Here is a 17,836-nt window from a genome sequence, read left to right on the forward strand (position 1 = left end):
AGGACAGCGCTCCAGAGGGTTAAGGTCGTTGCCCAGAGGATCGTTGGTTGCCCTCTCCCCTCTTTGGAAGAGCTTTAGGGTTCCCGTTGCCGTAAGAAAGTTCAAACTATTCTTAAAGAACCAGCTCATCCTGGGCACCTTTTTTTTTGAACTATTGTCATCTGGCAGACGGTTCAGGATAATAAAAACAAGGACCAAGAGGCTGAAAAACAGCTTCTATTCCAGAGTAGTAACTATACTGAATTCTACGGTGTAGTGCAATATTAATGCAGTATTGGGTTTTCAGTTCAATTATAGAGAATGTGAAGGGTGTTTGTTGTGCTTTTATTTTTATAGTTATAATGTACACTGAAGATGGCATTTAATTTCATTGTACGATGTGCAATGACAATAATGTAAAGGAAGGAAGGAAGTAACATACCTAAAAGATAACCCTCAGCAAACATCTAAGCTGACAAGCTGAGGAACAACTACTTGTCAATCTTAATGATATTTGTCCTTACAAAAATAACAATACTAGACTCTTTGAGGAAGCACTTAGCAGAATTACTAAAATAATGAATGTAAAATGTTAAGAAATGTATGGATTCTAGTAATTGCTCATTGTCACCACATTTCTCATTATCAACAGGTTTTTGGGGGGATTGACTCATCATGAGATATTAATTTATTTATCAAATTTATTTAAGTGCTCATCTATACATGTGATATACGTTCACTGAAAATTTTGGCCTCGGGATTTAATAGGTTCTGAGCTGTTCGCGCCAAATGTAACACCTTTGGGGAGTTGATAGAGAAGCTCTAAGATCCCTTTTAGAAAAATAAAAATATGTTTTACAGATGCAAATAATCGGTGTATGGACAAGTCCGGTGATTCTCAAACCTCTGCTGGAGGATTATCAGGTATCTTCTGCAGCTGCCCTACTCTCACAGGCCAGAGCCTGCGGCCTGCTTCACCCTTTTCCCTGCCATGCTGACAGTCAGATGACAAGACTGGGTTTTTTGCCACAGCTCCAGGCCCTGTGCACACCCATGGTCAGCTGGCATCAGCCTGATCCTTTCTCTCAGCCCCATTGCGGAACCGCCCTGCTGATCAGTTGATTCATGATGATAGATCACTGGTGGAAAACTGGTTCATTGAAGCATGCAATTAATAATGCAAGTTGCAACTTGAGTATGCTCCCCTCTACTTTTCCTTAAATAAAACAGCCGAACAGTAATTAATGGGGTTCTGAAAGTGAGACTGCAGACTGCTTTACTCACATCCACTGTTTCTATGCCATCTGAAAAGATTCACTTACACTCACAGAGGCTCAAGTCTCAAAACAAGTGGACTCTGTTGATTCTGGTGCGATAGGATGGCATCAGTTTTCCCATGTGACATTCCATGCATTAGGCCAAGAGCAGATAACAATAACCCACTAGGGACTTTAATACACATGAACAATAATCAACATGAATTTAGTAATAAGTGTGAGAAAGATCTTAGAATCCTAGTGGATAAAATAAATATGAGCCAGCCGTGTGCTGCAGCTGCCCAAAAAGCCAACACAGTTCTAGGCTGCATCAACAGAGGGATAGAATCAAGATCACGTGAAGTGTTAATACCACTTTGTAATGCCTTGGTAAAGCCACACTTGGAATCCTGCATCCAGTTTTGGTCGCCACGATGTAGAAAAGATGTGGAGACTCTAGAAAGAGTGCAGAGAAGAGCAACAAAGATGATTAGGGGACTGGAGACTAAAACATATGAAGAACGGTTGCAGGAACTGGGTATGTTTAGCTTAAGAGAAAGAAGGACTAGGGGTGACGTGATAGCACTTTGCCAATATCTAACGGGCTGCCACAGAGAAGAGAGAGTCAAGCTATTCTCCAAAGCACCTGAAGGAAGGCAAGAAGCAATGGATGGAAATTAATCAAGGAGAGAATCTAGAACTAAGGAGAAATTTCCTGAAAGCTAGAACGATTGATCAATGGAACAACTCGCCTCCAGAACTCGTGGTTGCTCCAACACTGAAGGCTTTTAAGAAGAGATTGGACAACCATTTGTCTGAAATGGTGTAGGGTTCCCTGCTTGAGCAGGGGGTTAGAATAATAATAAGTTTATTGTCGCTTCAAATGTACTAATTACAATATAAATAGGCTGTTTTTTATTATTGGCCAGGTGTAATGGTGTGCGAGAAAGACCTTGGGAGACTGGGTGAGATGTTGCCAAGGGAACGGACAGATAAGAGACAACCATAGTCAGCAGCTGTATAGTGGCCAGAGGCTGAGAAGAGCAAGAGGCTTAGAAGAGACTATTCCTACTTTCTTAGGCGGTAGAGGAGGGAGTGGGAGAATTATACTTTCAGACCTGCAAGATTCTGTCAGTGTAGCTTTACAATAAAGTAGAATTAATTTATCTCGTTGTGTTTCCCGTCTGGTCTACTGAGTATGGACAACATTAAATGTGGAAATTTGAAGGTACTGTACAATTCTCCTTTCTTCTCCTTTACAACCTGTGAAACTAGGGAGGGTCTCTTCTGAGCCTCTTGCTCCTCCCACTATCCTACTGTGGGCTATACTATCTCCAGTGGCGGGATCCTGCCGGTTTAACAACTGGTTCTCTGCCGTAATAATCAGCTGAGAGGATACAGGTAAGTAAAGTGCAAGGGCAGGCGGGCAGGCCAACCTGATTGTCGGAGTTACCGTTTCACCGGAACCAGTCCGAACCAGCTGAATCTCACCCCTGTCTATCTTTTATTTTACTGTTCCCTTGGTAACATCCTTGACCAAGTCTCCCAAAGTCTTTCTCACAGACTAGTACAGGAGACATCATACTTTAAAGTAACACGAAGTAAGCTACAAGCCCATCTATTTAATTTATTTTACACCATTTCTACAAGTTTCTCTGCCTCAGAGGTCCTTGTAGCAGTTTAAACCACATTAAGAGTTCAATGAAATATGGACATTTCTAACAACAGCTAAAATCTTCAAATATAAAATCATTTCATCTAGAAAAATAGCAGGAAAGAAGATGTTTCATAAATATTTAATGGCAACGTCTTTTAAAATTTTTAATATAATTCACTGAAGTCTTGTAATTCATAACATACATTTTAGGAGCCATATTCTGATTTTAAGTGAATGCCATAGAACAGGGTTAACCATTCATTGTAATAATAACAACATGCTTCAGGAGATAATTTGGAGTTGTGCTATTCCAAGCGATAACCAAAAAAGAGCAGAGTGAAAATTCAAAAGGGACACAACAGAATGAAACCTGTTTTTTCTCCTATACACCTGTACATACCAATTTGGGCAAAAACACATAAGAAGCCACCTTAAGGCAGAAAGAGGTATGAGGAATGTATGTTCTGCTTCGGTTCAGTAACACGTAAGATAAATGTTGAGAGAATGAAATGAGACCTGGAAACATCTCATAGAAATTCCATAGATTCTTAATTTGTGCTTTCCCAGCAGAGATTCTTGCATACATATTATCATTAAAACCTATTTACAAGTATGATAAAGATTAAATATGAAAAGTATAGATTGTAGGTCTGCCCAAACAATAATTTCCATTAACCAGAATGCAACATATGATAGCTTATACCGTAGTAAATTAACTAAATTATTATAAGATAAAAATTGAGAAGCACCGCCCCCCCCCCCCAAAAAAATCTATAGGAAAAGTAACCCCATATTTGGAATTAGTTCATAATACATTCTTAAATGCTAAGGTATATCTAAAAAACAAAAGTCTAGGTCCCAAATAGTACCGAGATTGATGTCACTCCTATGAATAAGAAAACTGTCTCTTGCTTAACTTTACCCAAATAATAGTTGATTGTGAATGTTTGATGACGACCCCGATGCTTGAGGAGGCTTGCAGTGCGCTTCACATTTTGCTTCCATATGTGATAGGAGCCTTATAGCCAGAACTATGCTATAGCAAGTTCAGGGGATGAATGACAACACGTGTGTTACATCTAAATGTAACACCATACATTTGAAACCATTTGAAAGATCTAACCAGGATCCACGGGCATGTTAAAAATACGTGCAACACGTGATTGACTTAGGGAGTCTTTTTAAACTCTTCAGCAGAAGGTGACAATCTCATATCTCCTTGGTCTTCTGATTTGACACTGACCTGATGATCGTAAAGAGAGCTAAGACAGACATGCAATCTCTTGTCTCAAGTAAGAAAGACGGTACTTACTCTTGAGTGGTAAGAAAGTCTCTCAGCGTTCATGTCAGCTTGGAAGGCTTCCTGGGCAACAAGAAAATAAAAACCTGGTGTTGATCAGATTGTTTCAGATCCCTTGAGTAAATCCAGAGGGAAAGTGTGACTGACCCACAGGAAGGCTCCAGGCAGGAAGGAAACGACCCCAGGCAGGAAGGAAAATTCATATGCTTTGGAGGGGCTGGGGAGTTTTTTAAGCCTGAGACCGACAGCAAGTCAGCTCTGTGGGAATCACGAAGACTCTATGAACTTGTATGCTTTTTTTTCACTGAAGGTGGAGCCAGAATTGCAAAATCCATGTTCCTTGCTGCAGGCAAAAAAAAAAAAAAAAAAACAACTTCAGTATGCAAAAGGTCCAGAGCCTGACAGCTTTACAAGGTTACAAAGGTACAAATCATAAAGATGTAGCCATGAAAAAATATATATTTAAGCTGTGGATTTACATTCTTAAGCGCATGTGTTTACATTCAAGCACAGGAGAGAGATTTGGGTGTGTTTTTTAAAGTAAACTCGGCATTCTATTCTTTCCACACAAAAGAGCTTACACAGATCTTGCTATGAAGTGTAGAAATCCAAATCCTTTTCTTTCTTTCTTTTTCTTTTCGCGACAGTGATTTTTGAGTGCCAGTCATAACAGTGAGAAAGCAAGAAGGAACAAGATGGGTTCTCCTAGACTTCATCAAATTTGGTTAGGAAAAAAAAAAGGCCCTGTTAGATATTAGCATATATCGGGATAAGTCTTCCCTCAGGTCCGCTCCTACAGCGGGAAACAGGTATTCCTCTGATTGGTCAATGGGCGTGCCTCATCCCTATAAAAGGGGAACCCTCCGACCACAGAGTAAGCTGGATCACTACTATCACTAATAAAGAGCTATTAAGTCACTTCGTGTCCGCAGTCTGTCTCTCGTTACCCAGATCTAACATTGGCGACGAAGGTGGGATTGAGAGTCAGATAGGACGAAGAACGCTACTCCAGAATCTCCGGATTTGATCCAGCCCAGGAATTCGGCAGCAATTCCGACAGCCATCTCAGATCACCGCAGCGCGGCAAATTCAAACTGAGAAGATGGCGATGCATGCTCCCCCCGCTCCTTTCGACCCAGAAAACGACGAATGGGAAGCTTTCATGATTCGTTTCGAGTGTTTCCTCGAAGCAAACGAATACACGGGGATCACCGATGCGAGGAAGAAAAACATCTTCCTCGGCTACTGCGGAAAGGAAGTCTTCAATACGGCCAGAGACCTCACTGCGCCTACTCCAATACAGGCAGTATCGTGGACGACGTTGCAACAAACTCTGCAAACTCATTACGCGCCAAAACCTTCCCGCCATGTCTGCCGCAAGGAATTCAACATGAGGACTCAGAAGGCGGGAGAATCAATCAATCAATATGTTGCAGCCCTACGAAAAGCAGCAGCTCACTGCGAATACAGAGATTTGGAAGAGCACATCTTAGAGCGGCTCATCTGTGGGGTAAGAGACATTTCGTTGCAAAAGAAGATGTTGGCAAACCCGAATTTAACCCTACAGGCAGCGTTAAACGAAGCAAGAGCGTCAGAATCAGCGGAGAAATCAGCGGTGACCATACAACGAGGGGCCAGCGCATACCAGCCAGCACCGAGACAAACCAGAGTTCACTATGAGGACACAAGCCCCGACTACGAGGATCCCGAGTTCGAGGACAGTCACCTAATGCAGAGCAGTCACTTGAGGCCTGGGGGGAGACCCGGATCCCGTTTGCCGCCCTGCGCAAGCTGCGGAGGGAATCACCCCAGGTCTACTTGCAGGTTCAGGAACGTTGTTTGTTCGCACTGCAACAAACTTGGGCACATCGCACGAGTGTGCCGGAGCGGAGTCCCTGCCTCACGGCAGCCACCCATGTACCGCCAACAGAAGCCCAACCCAGGGGCTTGGCGGAACCAAAAAGGGCGCCCAGAGAGAAATCCACAAGTGTTTACCCAGAGAGAAAATTTCCAAAGAGCTGAACGAGCGTATTCCCAGAGAGATTACTCACAAGAAAGTGAGCGAGCGTATCCCCAGAGAGAATACACACAAAGAGCTGAAAGAGCGTTCTATCAAGACGCTCAACGAGAGTATTTTCAGGATGTTGACGGTGAGATAGAGTTGACCCAGAGAGAGGAGTTGCGAACGTATCTCACCACAATACATCAGGTCCGCCCTAAGCGGCCAAAAAGGCTGAGAGTCACAGTCCTCTTGGAGGGCTCACCCTGCGAGCTAGAAGTTGACACAGGATCAACCCTGACGATCATTTCATGGGCATCCATGAAGCAGGCTATCCCTAGCCTCAGAAAGAGCCAACTACACGCCCCAGACGTCCTGCTACGAGACTACCAGGGGAACCAAGTCCCCATCGTGGGCCAAGGCACATTCCACATCCGTTTCAAGGACATCGAAGCCCAGCTGCCCGTGACCATCGCCAGCGCGCCATTGCAGAACCTTCTGGGGCTTGATTGGTTTGAAGCCCTGGGGTTAGAAGTCACCGGGATCAACGCCGTAAGAAACAGCAGCGCTGAACAGATTTTTAAGGAATTCGAGGATGTGTTCAGCCCCGGTCTTGGTAAGTATGTGGGTAAACCAATATCATTCAATTTAGACCCTAAAGTGGCGCCAATCCGACTTAAACCAAGACGAGTGCCTTTTGCACTCCGCCCTAAAATAGACAAAGAGATAGATAAGTTAGTGGAGCAAGGAATCCTTGAGCCGGTAGATCACGCGCGCTGGGAAACGCCCATCGTGACCCCAGTCAAGCCAGACGGATCAGTCCGCTTGTGCGCAGACTATAAATGCACAATTAATGTCGCGCTACAACAGAGCGCATATCCGGTGCCCGTAGTACAGCACCTATTGCACTCATTGGGGCCAGGAAAAGTTTTCGCTAAATTAGATATGGCACAAGCTTACCAGCAACTGCCAGTAGATAGCGCCACAGCGGAGGCCCAGACTATAGTGACGCACAGAGGAGCGTTTAAATGCAACCGGCTACAATTCGGCGTAAGTATTGCTCCAGGATTGTTCCAGAGCGTCATGGAACGACTGTTGCAAGGGATACCGGGAGTCGTCCCATATTTTGACGATATCTTGGTGTCCGCTGCAAACGAGGAGCAACTAAACAAAAGAGTCAGATCGGTTTTGGCCAGAATCAGAGAGAAGGGTCTCCGCCTGAAAAAAGAAAAATGCCAAATTAACGTGCCTAGCGTAGAATTCCTGGGTTATAGAATTGATGGTCAGGGAATTCACCCCACTGAAAAGAAAATTAAGGCGATCCAGGACGCCCCCACACCACGAAATCAAACCGAGTTGCAGGCCTTCCTCGGATTACTTAATTTCTACAGCGTTTTTCTGAGACAGAAGGCGACCGTTGCTGAGCCACTACACCGTCTACTCCAGAGGAACGCACCATGGAGATGGGGACGAGCAGAAGCTGCAGCATTCGCCGGGGTAAAGCGCCTGCTCACCACTGACTCACTACTTGTACAATACAGTCAGACCCTCCCGCTGGTATTGACCTGCGACGCATCGCCGTTCGGGGTTGGAGCAGTCCTCAGCCACAGGATGCCCGACGGGAAAGAAGCACCCATTGCTTTCTACTCCAGAACTCTTTCATCGGCCGAAAGGAACTACAGCCAAATGGACAGAGAAGCATTGGCTGCCGTTGCAGGTGTGAAACGTTTCCATGAATACCTCTACGGCCGCGATTTTGAACTCATTACTGATCACAAACCGCTGTTAGGACTTTTGGCGGGGAATCGCCCCACTCCGGTCTCCCTTTCTCCACGTATGACCAGGTGGACTGTTTTCCTGGCTGCGTACTCTTACAAGTTAATTCATCGACCGGGCTCCACTCTAGGGCACGCAGATGCGCTAAGCCGTTGCCCATTACCAGACATTTTGCCAGACCCCACTCCAGAAGTACCGGTATTGCTCATTGACTGTTTGGATTCGGGACCGGTTTCTTCTTACGACGTTGCAAGGTTCTCCTCGAAGGACAATTTAATAAAACAAGTGCAAACTTGGGTATGGAGGGGGTGGCCAAAGGGAAATGTGGGCCCGGAATTCAAAATGTTTTGGTCTAAACGGGACGAACTCTCCGTGTTACAGGGATGTTTGTTGTGGGGGGATCGAATTGTTATTCCTTTTGCGCTACGAAAAAAGGTATTGAATGCTTTACATATGGGGCATCCGGGGATCGTGAGAATGAAAGCGTTAGCGAGAAGTTATGTGTGGTGGCCCAATATGGACAAAGAAATAGAGGAGTGGGTGGCCACTTGCGATCCATGCCAGGAGTCGAGACCAGCACCCCCGGAAGCGCCCGCCACAGAATGGGAGAAACCCAAGGCACCCTGGTCACGCATTCATATTGATTTTGCAGGGCCATTCCAGGGTCAAACCTTCCTCATAGTTGTAGATGCTTATTCTAAATGGTTGGATGTAGTCCTAATGACATCAACCACGGCAGAGGCAGTTATAAAGGTTCTTAGGCGGCTTTTCGCCACCCATGGTCTACCAGATCTGTTAGTATCGGACAACGGGCCCCAATTCACGGCCATGCAGTTCGAAACATTTTTAGCAGGGTTGGGAATCAGACACGCCCTCATCGCGCCATTCCATCCAGCGTCCAATGGTCAGGCAGAAAGAATGGTGCGGTTCGCGAAAGAGGCCCTCGCCAGGATGGGCCCGGGGGATTGGCAAACACGCATTGACCATTACCTCCTCATTCAACACATTACCCCGAGCGCAACGACGGGTAGAAGCCCCGCTGAACTACTAATGGGTCGCCGCCTACGATCTCACCTGGACAGGCTCCACCCGAATTATTCTACCTCGGCTCCCCCAGACTCTACAAGTAAGGTCAGATCTTTTAGAGAAGGAGACACTGTTTATGCTCAAAATTACACAGGGGGGACATTGTGGATACCGGCAAGGGTCATTGGCATCATGGGCCCTCGATCGTATTTGTTAGAGCTTGAAGATGGGCGGAATTGGAGAAGGCACATCGATCAGCTTCGAGGTCGCCTAGCACACTCCAACTTAAGGGATGAGGGCGAAAGTTTCCTGTCCACAGAAAGACAACCGCAGGGAAACTTCATCCCAGGAAACGACGACACCGGCGAGCTAAGCGGGGGACAGGACATCACGCACGCAGCGGAGCAACCCCCCGTCATCACAGCCGCTGAGCAAACCCCCGTCATCGCAGCCGAACAAGATACCAGGGAAAAGAGCATCGAAAACGCAAGACCTCCAGAAACAGAAAAAGCACCCGATCCTGCAACTACTTCAAACCAACAGGAAACCAATCCTGCAAGTACTTCAACACAACCTGAACTCCGACGTTCCTCCCGAGCAAGACAAACACCCACCTACCTAAAGGACTATGTCACCTACCGCAACGTCCCATCTAGGAGGGGAGGGGTGTTAGATATTAGCATATATCGGGATAAGTCTTCCCTCAGGTCCGCTCCTACAGCGGGAAACAGGTATTCCTCTGATTGGTCAATGGGCGTGCCTCATCCCTATAAAAGGGGAACCCTCCGACCACAGAGTAAGCTGGATCACTACTATCACTAATAAAGAGCTATTAAGTCACTTCGTGTCCGCAGTCTGTCTCTCGTTACCCAGATCTAACAGGCCCAGTGCTAAGTGTTGAAGCTGCCTGTTTACATTTATTTACTATGACATTTCAGTTTCTACGGCTACCAGATCTGGGTTGCATAAATTCAGATGGCAACTAATACTTTGCTGTCGTCTGCTGGATGTTTGCAGCTCATATCTGATAGCTCAAGATACTGCTCTGAGTATCCAAATATTAGCTAATATAAAGGTAAAGGTAAAGGCTCCCCTTGCACATATATGCTAGTCGTTCCTGACTCCAAGGGGTGGTGCTCAGCCGTTTCCAAGCCGAAGAGCCAGCGCTGTCTGAAGACATCTCCATGGTCATATGGCTGGCATGACTGAATGCTGAAGGCGCATGGAACACTGTTACCTTCCCACCAAAGGTGGCTCCTGTTTTTCTACTTGCATTTTTACATGCTTTCAAACTGCTAGGTTGGCGGAAACTGGGAGAAGTAACGGGAGCTCACTCCGTTACGTGATGCTAGGGATTCAAACCGCCGAACTGCCAACCTTTCTGATCAACAAGCTCAGCATCTTAGCCACTGAGCCACCTGTTATAAGCTACTAAACAATTGTCTTAAACTTAGACCCATGCATTTAGCAACAGCACTGGAAAAAGTGACTTACAACCAGTCCTCACCTTTATGACCATTGCAACATCCCTATGGTCACATAATGAGAATTCAGGCTCTTGGCAACCAGCCTGATTTTTATGATTGTAGCATCCCAGGGTTGTGTGATTATCGTATGCAACCCTCCCAGATGGCTTCTAACAAGCAAAGATGATGGGGAAAGTTGGGTTCAATTAACGACTGCATGATTCACTTAACAGCTGCAATGATTCATTAAACAACCATGGCAAAAATGTGTGTGACTCGTTTTAACAACGGCCTTGCTTAGCAATGGAAATTCTGGCTCTAATTGTGGTTGTAAGTCAAGGACTATTTATACAGTGCTATTCTAGCTCTTATTTCCATATGCTTCCCATAACCCAGTGACGGCTAACTTTTGTCATCGCATACTGAAAGTACGTGCGGGCGTGACAGCACCCATGTGTGCGTGTCCGCACCCATAATGCAATGTACATGCGACACACACATACATATCAGCCCGCATGTGCATGTGACTCCCCCCCACCGCTTTGGGCCTCGCAGGCCTACCTGCAGCCTCCTGGGAGCAAAAACGGGCATGGGGGGGCGCATCCCCCACATCCATGCATGACGCCCCCCACGCATTCACACGTGTTTTCCACATGAGCCCCACCCCCCCACCCATGCGCGGCAGAGACCCAAAAATCAGCTGGCCGGCAGGAGACTCCATGATGGCTCACGTACCTGCAGAGAGGGCTCTGCGTGCCACCTGTGGCCATCATGTTTTTTAATCAACATATACCCAAATGGTTCAGTAACATTGTCGCATCTGATAATAACAATTATAATACAATACAATAGTAGAGTTGGAAGGGACCTTGGAGGTCTTCTAGTCCAACCCCCTGTCTAGGCAGGAAACCCTATACCAATCCCAGACAAATGGCTATCCCACATCTTCTTAAAGACTTCCAGTGTTGGGGCATTCACAACTTCTGGAGGCAAGTTGTTCCACTGATTGATTGTTCTAACTATCAGGAAATTTCTCCTTAGTTCTAAGTTGCTTCTCTCCTTGATTAGTTTCCACCCATTGCTTCTTGTTTTACCCTCAGGTGCTTTGGAGAATAGCTTGACTCCCTCTTCTTTGTGGCAACCCCTGAGATATTGGAACACTGCTATCATGTCACTCCTAGTCCTTCTTTTCATTAAACTAGACATACCCAGTTCCTGCAACCGTTCCTCATGTTTTAGTCTCCAGTCCCCTAATCATCTTTGTTGCTCTTCTCTGCACTCTTTCTAGAGTCTCCACATCTTTTTTACATCGTGGCGACCAGAACTGAATGCAGTATTCCAAGTGTGGCCTTACCAAGGCATTATAAAGTGGTATTAACACTTCACGTGGTCTTGATTCTATCCCTCTGTTGATGCAGCCTAGGACTGTGTTGGCTTTTTTGGCAGCTGCTGCACACAATTGTTTTGAAGAGGTCTCTCTTGCTATCCATTCAAATCAGAGGATCTAAAGCCCCGTGCATTCTTCCTTCAGTTGTACCTTCATCTCCATTCCTGTAATGTGTTTTTGGCAGGGGGGATGGAAAGTTAAGAAGAACTCTTAACACTTATTGGGATCACGTTTGATACCAACACTGCCATCAGAACAATATGGTGGATGAAAACAAGATATGGTTAGAAGCAGATCAGACACAACAACTACACACAGGGACAGTTTCTTCCCTCATACCATCACTCTAGCTGAACACCTAATCCTTACAGTGCTGTCTAATGTCTATGTAAAATTATCCATGTAGTGCGATTACAGTATTATTATTTATCCTTATTTATCTTCTTTACTCTCCTGTTTTATTGATATTATTCTTATGGTTTGTCGCATGGTCAGCCAGATGTTCAGACTGGATTTGGCATTTTTGTCTACCTACTGAATCTTTTCCAAGGGCCTGGGATAGGCAGATCTGGATAATTTATGGTATTACAGCTATTGTTGCAGGATGAAAGCTGTTCCAAATAAAGCTGCCTTTTGTAACTGACTGATGGTGAACTTGTCAATGCTGACGGCGTTCAAATGGTGCTCCAAGTGTTTTGAGATTGCATTACAAAGCTCCTATTACTGTTGGCATTACCTTTGCTTGCTCTTGCCACAGTCATTTTATTTCTATTTGTAAAGTCTTCATATTTTGTTATCTTCTCTATTTCTGTCTCTTCTCTTCTACTGTCTCCAGGCACTGCCACATCCACAATCCAGAGTGTTTTTGGTCATTCTTATAAAAAATGATTAAGTCTGGGGTGTTGTGTGGCAGGTGCTAGAGCAATTTAGCTTCTTAATTTTCTATGGCTTTCTCTATTTTATGGTCCTATCAGTTTTTGCTTGCAGAGGCAAATGATATTTCTTGCAGATCAATGATGAGGATGAAGCTTTGCATGTAAACTGAGTGCTTCTGTACCAGAGACAAATTCCCTGTGTGTTGAATCACACTTGGCCAAATAAAGTTCAATTCAATTCAATTTTAAAAAAAATGGACCTTCAGATTCAAAAGCTTCTCTGTTCCCCAGACATCTCTCTTTCTCTCTCTCTCGCCCTCCCTCCCCTTCCCTCTCTCCCTCTCCCTCCCTCTCTCCCTCTCTCTCTCACACACATGGGCAATCAGTCTGTGGTATTTTATTTCTGTTTTATCAGGAATGACAACCATTCAGGCATCAACACATATGATGGACTGCATCATTTCTCCTGTGCAAGTGTGAGGAAAAGCTCAGCCAAACCAGATGGGCAAGTTGCCTTGCGTGGTAGTTCTCCATTTACTCCATAAAGGTATGAATTTGTGGAGACAGGATGCCAGAAGTATGTTGCTTCTACTTTTTTTTTTTAAAAAAAGAGGACTGGGTTAATAGTTCGATGTTGATACCTTGCATAATTCTGGAACAAAGAGTTAAGCAATCATTTTGTGAGCATTGAGAAAAGAATGTGTTGTCTGGCAGGAACCAGCATGGCTTTCTCAAGGACATGTCATGCCAAACTAACTTGACCTCCTTTTTTGATACAGTGATTAGTTTCATTGGCTCAAGGAATGCGATGAACATAGTGTACTTTGATTTCAGCAAAGCATTTGACAAAGTCTGCCATGAGATCCTAGTGCAGGAAGTAGCAAAGTAGCAAAACATGGACTAGTCTGTGCTACCAATAGAGTTGATAGAAGAAAATCACAACCGATAAATGTACGCCCACATATTTGGGCTCCATTCTAGCTTCCAGGCTGTTGAACATATTCATAAACCAGTTGGTTGAATTATTACAAAATATGGTTATGAAATTTGCAGATGACACAAAGGGCAAGTGGGAAATGTCCTAGACCTAGAAGATTCATCAGGGTTCACAAGGCTCATTACAAGCTGAAACAATGCATTTAAAAAAACAGTAAAATGCTTAGGAAAAATGAAAATGGGAAAATGAAAGAAGTGAGCATAGGCTGGAGAGATCGTACTGGGTAGCAGCACCTTAGGGAGCTGGAGGATAAAACATACGAAGACCAGTTGCAGGAATTGGATATGTCTAGTCTAGTAAAAAGAAGGAGTGACATGATAGCAATGTTCCAATATTTGAGGTGCTGCCACGAAGAAGAGGGTGTCAACCTATTTTCCAAAGCACTAAAAGACAAGACAAGAAACAATGGATGGAAATTAATCAAGGAGAGAATCAACCTTGAACTAAGGAGAAATTTCCTAACAGGGAGAACAATTAACCAGTGGAACAGGTTGCTTTCATAAGTTGCGGGTGCTCCATCACTGGAGGCTTTTAAGAAGATACTGGACAGTCACAATCTCCTGCTTGAGCAGGAGGTCGGACTGGATTTTCTCCAAGATCCTTCCAACTCTGTTACTTTGTTCAGTTGTAGTTCAGTCACTTTAGGAATCACTTTGAACGGCTGGAATGTGCTCTAAGGAGAGAATGCCAGACTACGGAAGTAGTAAGACAAATGGAAATCTATGACCTCCAGAAGGGTTAGGCTTAGATCAAGGGGGACTACAGATGGAGTTCAAGGCTCTTGCCAACAATCAGAGCCATCTGAGCAAATCTTACAAACCCTGGCTTCCCAGGACAAGGGAAAAGATACTTGGACCCTTATGGGTCAAGGAAACTTAAGAAACTCCTTTGAGAAGAAGGAAATTGTGATGTTGGATGATTTGAGCACTTGAGGTTACAGCATGCAGACTTGTGAATGAACACACCTCCTTCACAGCCACTACTTCTATTTGGCTGCTGATCAGAATCAGGATCAGAATCAGAATAGAGCTGGAAGGAACCTTGGAGGTCTTTTAGTCCTGCTGCCAGTTTAAGCAGGAGATCCTCTCTTCTTAAAAATCTCCAGGGATGAAGCACCCACACCTCTGGAGGCAAAGCTGTCTCACTGGTTACTTGTCCTCCCTGTTAGGAAGTTTCTTCTCAATTCCAGGATGCTTCTCTCCTTGATTAGTTTCCAGCCATTGTTTCTTGTCTTGCCTTCGTTGCTCTTCTTGGCACTTCTTCCAAAATCTCAATATCTGTTTTGGAATCTGGTGACCAAAACTGGATGCAGTATTCCAGATGTCTCATCTTACTAAGTTTTACAATACAATACAATACAATAGCAGAGTTGGAAGAGACCTTGGAGGCCTTCTAGTCCAACCCCCTGCCTAGGCAGGAAACTCTATACCGTTTCAGACAAATAGCTATCCAACATCTTCTTAAAGACTTCCAGTGTTGGGGCATTCACAACTTCTGGAGGCAAGCTGTTCCACTGATTAATTGTTCTCACTGTCAGGAAGTTTCTCCTCAGTTCTAAGTTGGTTCTCTCCTTGATTAGTTTCCACCCATTGCTTCTTGTTCTACCCTCAGGTGCCTTGGAGAATAGTTTGACTCCCTCTTCTTTGTGGCAACCCCTGAGATATTGGAACAATGCTATCATGTCTCCCCTAGTCCTTCTTTCTCTTAAGCTAAACATACCCAGTTCCTACAACCGTTCTTCATATGTTTTAATCTCCAGTCCCCTAATCATCTTTGTTGCTCTTCTCTGCACTCTTTCTAGGGTCTCCACATCTTTTCTACATCGTGGTGACCAAAACTGAATGCAGTGTCCTACCCCATACATCCCTGCGACCAATTCGCTCTCACAGGGAGGGACTCCTCCGGGTGCCGTCCACCAAGCAATGCCAACGGGCGGCGCCCAGGAGTAGGGCCTTCTCTGTGATGGGCCCAACCCTCTGGAATGACCTCCGCCCCGACATTAGAACCACTACTGACCTCCGCTCCTTCCGTAAGAAACTCAAGACCCACCTGTTCCAATTAGCTGGCCTAGCCCATCTATAGTTTTATTTTTATCCTCCTGGCAGTTATTTTTAATTTTAATTATTTTAAATTTTGGGGTAGATTTTAGGGGTTGATTTTAACGTTGTTCTTAATTGTATTTTACTGTACAGTTTGTATATTGCCTCCTCTATCTATATGTATGTATGGTGTTTTTTACCCTGACTGTACACCGCCCCGAGTCCCTTTGGGGAGAGGGAGCGGTTTATAAATTTAAATAAAGTTAAAGTTAAAGTATTCCAAGTGTGGCCTTACCAAGGCATTGTAAAGTGGTTTTAACACTTCACGTGATCTTGATTCTATCCCTCTGTTTATGCAGCCTAGAACTGTGTTGGCTTTTTTGGCAGCTGCTGTACACTGCTGGCTCATATTTAAATGGTTGTCCACTAGAACTCCAAGATCCCTCTCAGAGTTACTACTATTGAGCAAGGTACCACCTATACTGTACCTGTGCATTTCGTTTTTCTTGACTGAATGTAGAACCTTACTCTTTTCAACATTGAATTTCATTTTATTAGATAGTGCCCAATGTTCAAGTTTGTCAAGATCCTTCTGTATCTTAAGCCTATCTTCTGGAGTGTTGGGTATTCCTGCCAGCTTGGTATCATCTGCAAATTTGATGAGTTCCCCATTTATTCCCTCATCCAAATGAGTTTTATAAAGCGGTACTAATACTTCATGTGATTTTGATTCTACTGCCTCTGTTTATACAACCAAGGATTTTATTAGCTTTTCTGGCTGCTGGCCCACACTGCTGACTCCTGTTTAAGTGAACATCCACTAGGACGCCAAGACCCCTCTCAAAGTTACTGTTTTTGACTCACTACAGTTTAAATCTAGTTCCCGTCTTTGCTTTCCCACCTAGAATTCGTGTGGAGGATGGAGGAGTGCTGCAATGGTAACTCTTAAACAGCAATTACTCATCAAAAAAAAAAAAATCCAGTAGCTTTATCGAGCCAAGCTTCAGTGTGTTACAGATGGTCCTCCACTTACAACTGGTCCTTCCACTTACAGGCATAGCAGCATCCCCATGGACACATGATCAAAATACAAGTGTTTGGTAACTGCATGTATTTGTGACAGTTGTGATGTCCCAAGGTCACACGATCACTTTTTGAGACTTTCCCAGCCCGCTTCTAACAAGAAAAGTCAATGGGGGAAACCAGATTTACTTAATGACCGCATGATGCACTGAACAACTGCAATGATTTGCTTAACAACTAATGACCAAGAAGTTCATTAAAAAAATCAGGTGTGACTCAGTCAACAACTGCTTTGCTTAGCAATGAAAATTCTGGTCCCAATCGTGGTCAAAGACCACCTACTGACCACATTCAGTAGATCTTCTTTCTCTGATGATGTAGCAGGAAGATTGCATGTGGAAGAGGAAGGTCCAGGAGTTTCAATGAGCTGAATGAGAGATTCAGAAGCAAGGAAGAGATTGGACAACCATCTGTCTGAAATGGTATAGGGTTTTCCTGCTTAAGCAGGGGGTTGGACTAGAAGACCTCCAAGTTCCCTTCCAAGTCTGTTATTCTAAAGTTATTTTCTTGTTATTCTAAAGGTACTCCATAACACTTTGCATTTCATCAGGTCATGACAATATATTTCCTGGGAAAATCTATCCCTTCCACATTTCCCTGCTAAGCATAAAAAAGGAATAATTGGCAGCAGAGGTGGTGACAAACAATCTTAATTGTAAAGAAACTGAATTAAGCTTGGAATACAACAAATCAATTCCCTTGGCAACAGAATGGAAGCAGCTTCTATTGTCTTCCCCTGGATTTTTTCCCCAAACCATCCCAGCCTAATTTGCAGGCATGTGATTTCTAGGTGTCTTCTACCCATATACTAGTTATCTCTGACCCTCTTCCAAAGCCAGACAATGTTGGCCAGATGCTGCTAATTGCTGACAGTGATTTTATAGCAACTGCTAATAATTGTCACTGTTACTATCATTGTTCTGGTTAATTAAAAGGAAGCAAAACTCCTCCAAACCTCATTATAATGCAGGGGGAAGAGACAGAAAGAAAGTAGTA

General features: G+C 44.3%; 1 protein-coding gene across 5 annotated transcripts in view; it reads right to left on the minus strand.

The window, feature by feature from the left end:
• PRLR (prolactin receptor) overlaps positions 1–17,836 on the minus strand; it is a 203,824-nt gene that overhangs the window by 103,061 nt on the left and 82,927 nt on the right. For 3 of the 5 annotated variants that reach the window (XM_081942879.1, XM_081942881.1, XM_081942880.1), the window contains exon 2: positions 4,205–4,535. The exons of 1 other annotated variant lie outside the window; for it this stretch is intronic. The gene's annotated coding sequence lies outside the window, so the exon portion shown is untranslated. The remainder of the gene's footprint in view (positions 1–4,204; positions 4,536–17,836) is intronic. One more of the 5 variants, XM_081942882.1, reaches the window with a different exon arrangement.

This window comes from Natrix helvetica (genome assembly GCF_964273705.1).
Source record: "Natrix helvetica genome assembly, chromosome: 2".
NCBI classification, from domain to species: Eukaryota; Metazoa; Chordata; class Lepidosauria; order Squamata; family Natricidae; genus Natrix; species Natrix helvetica.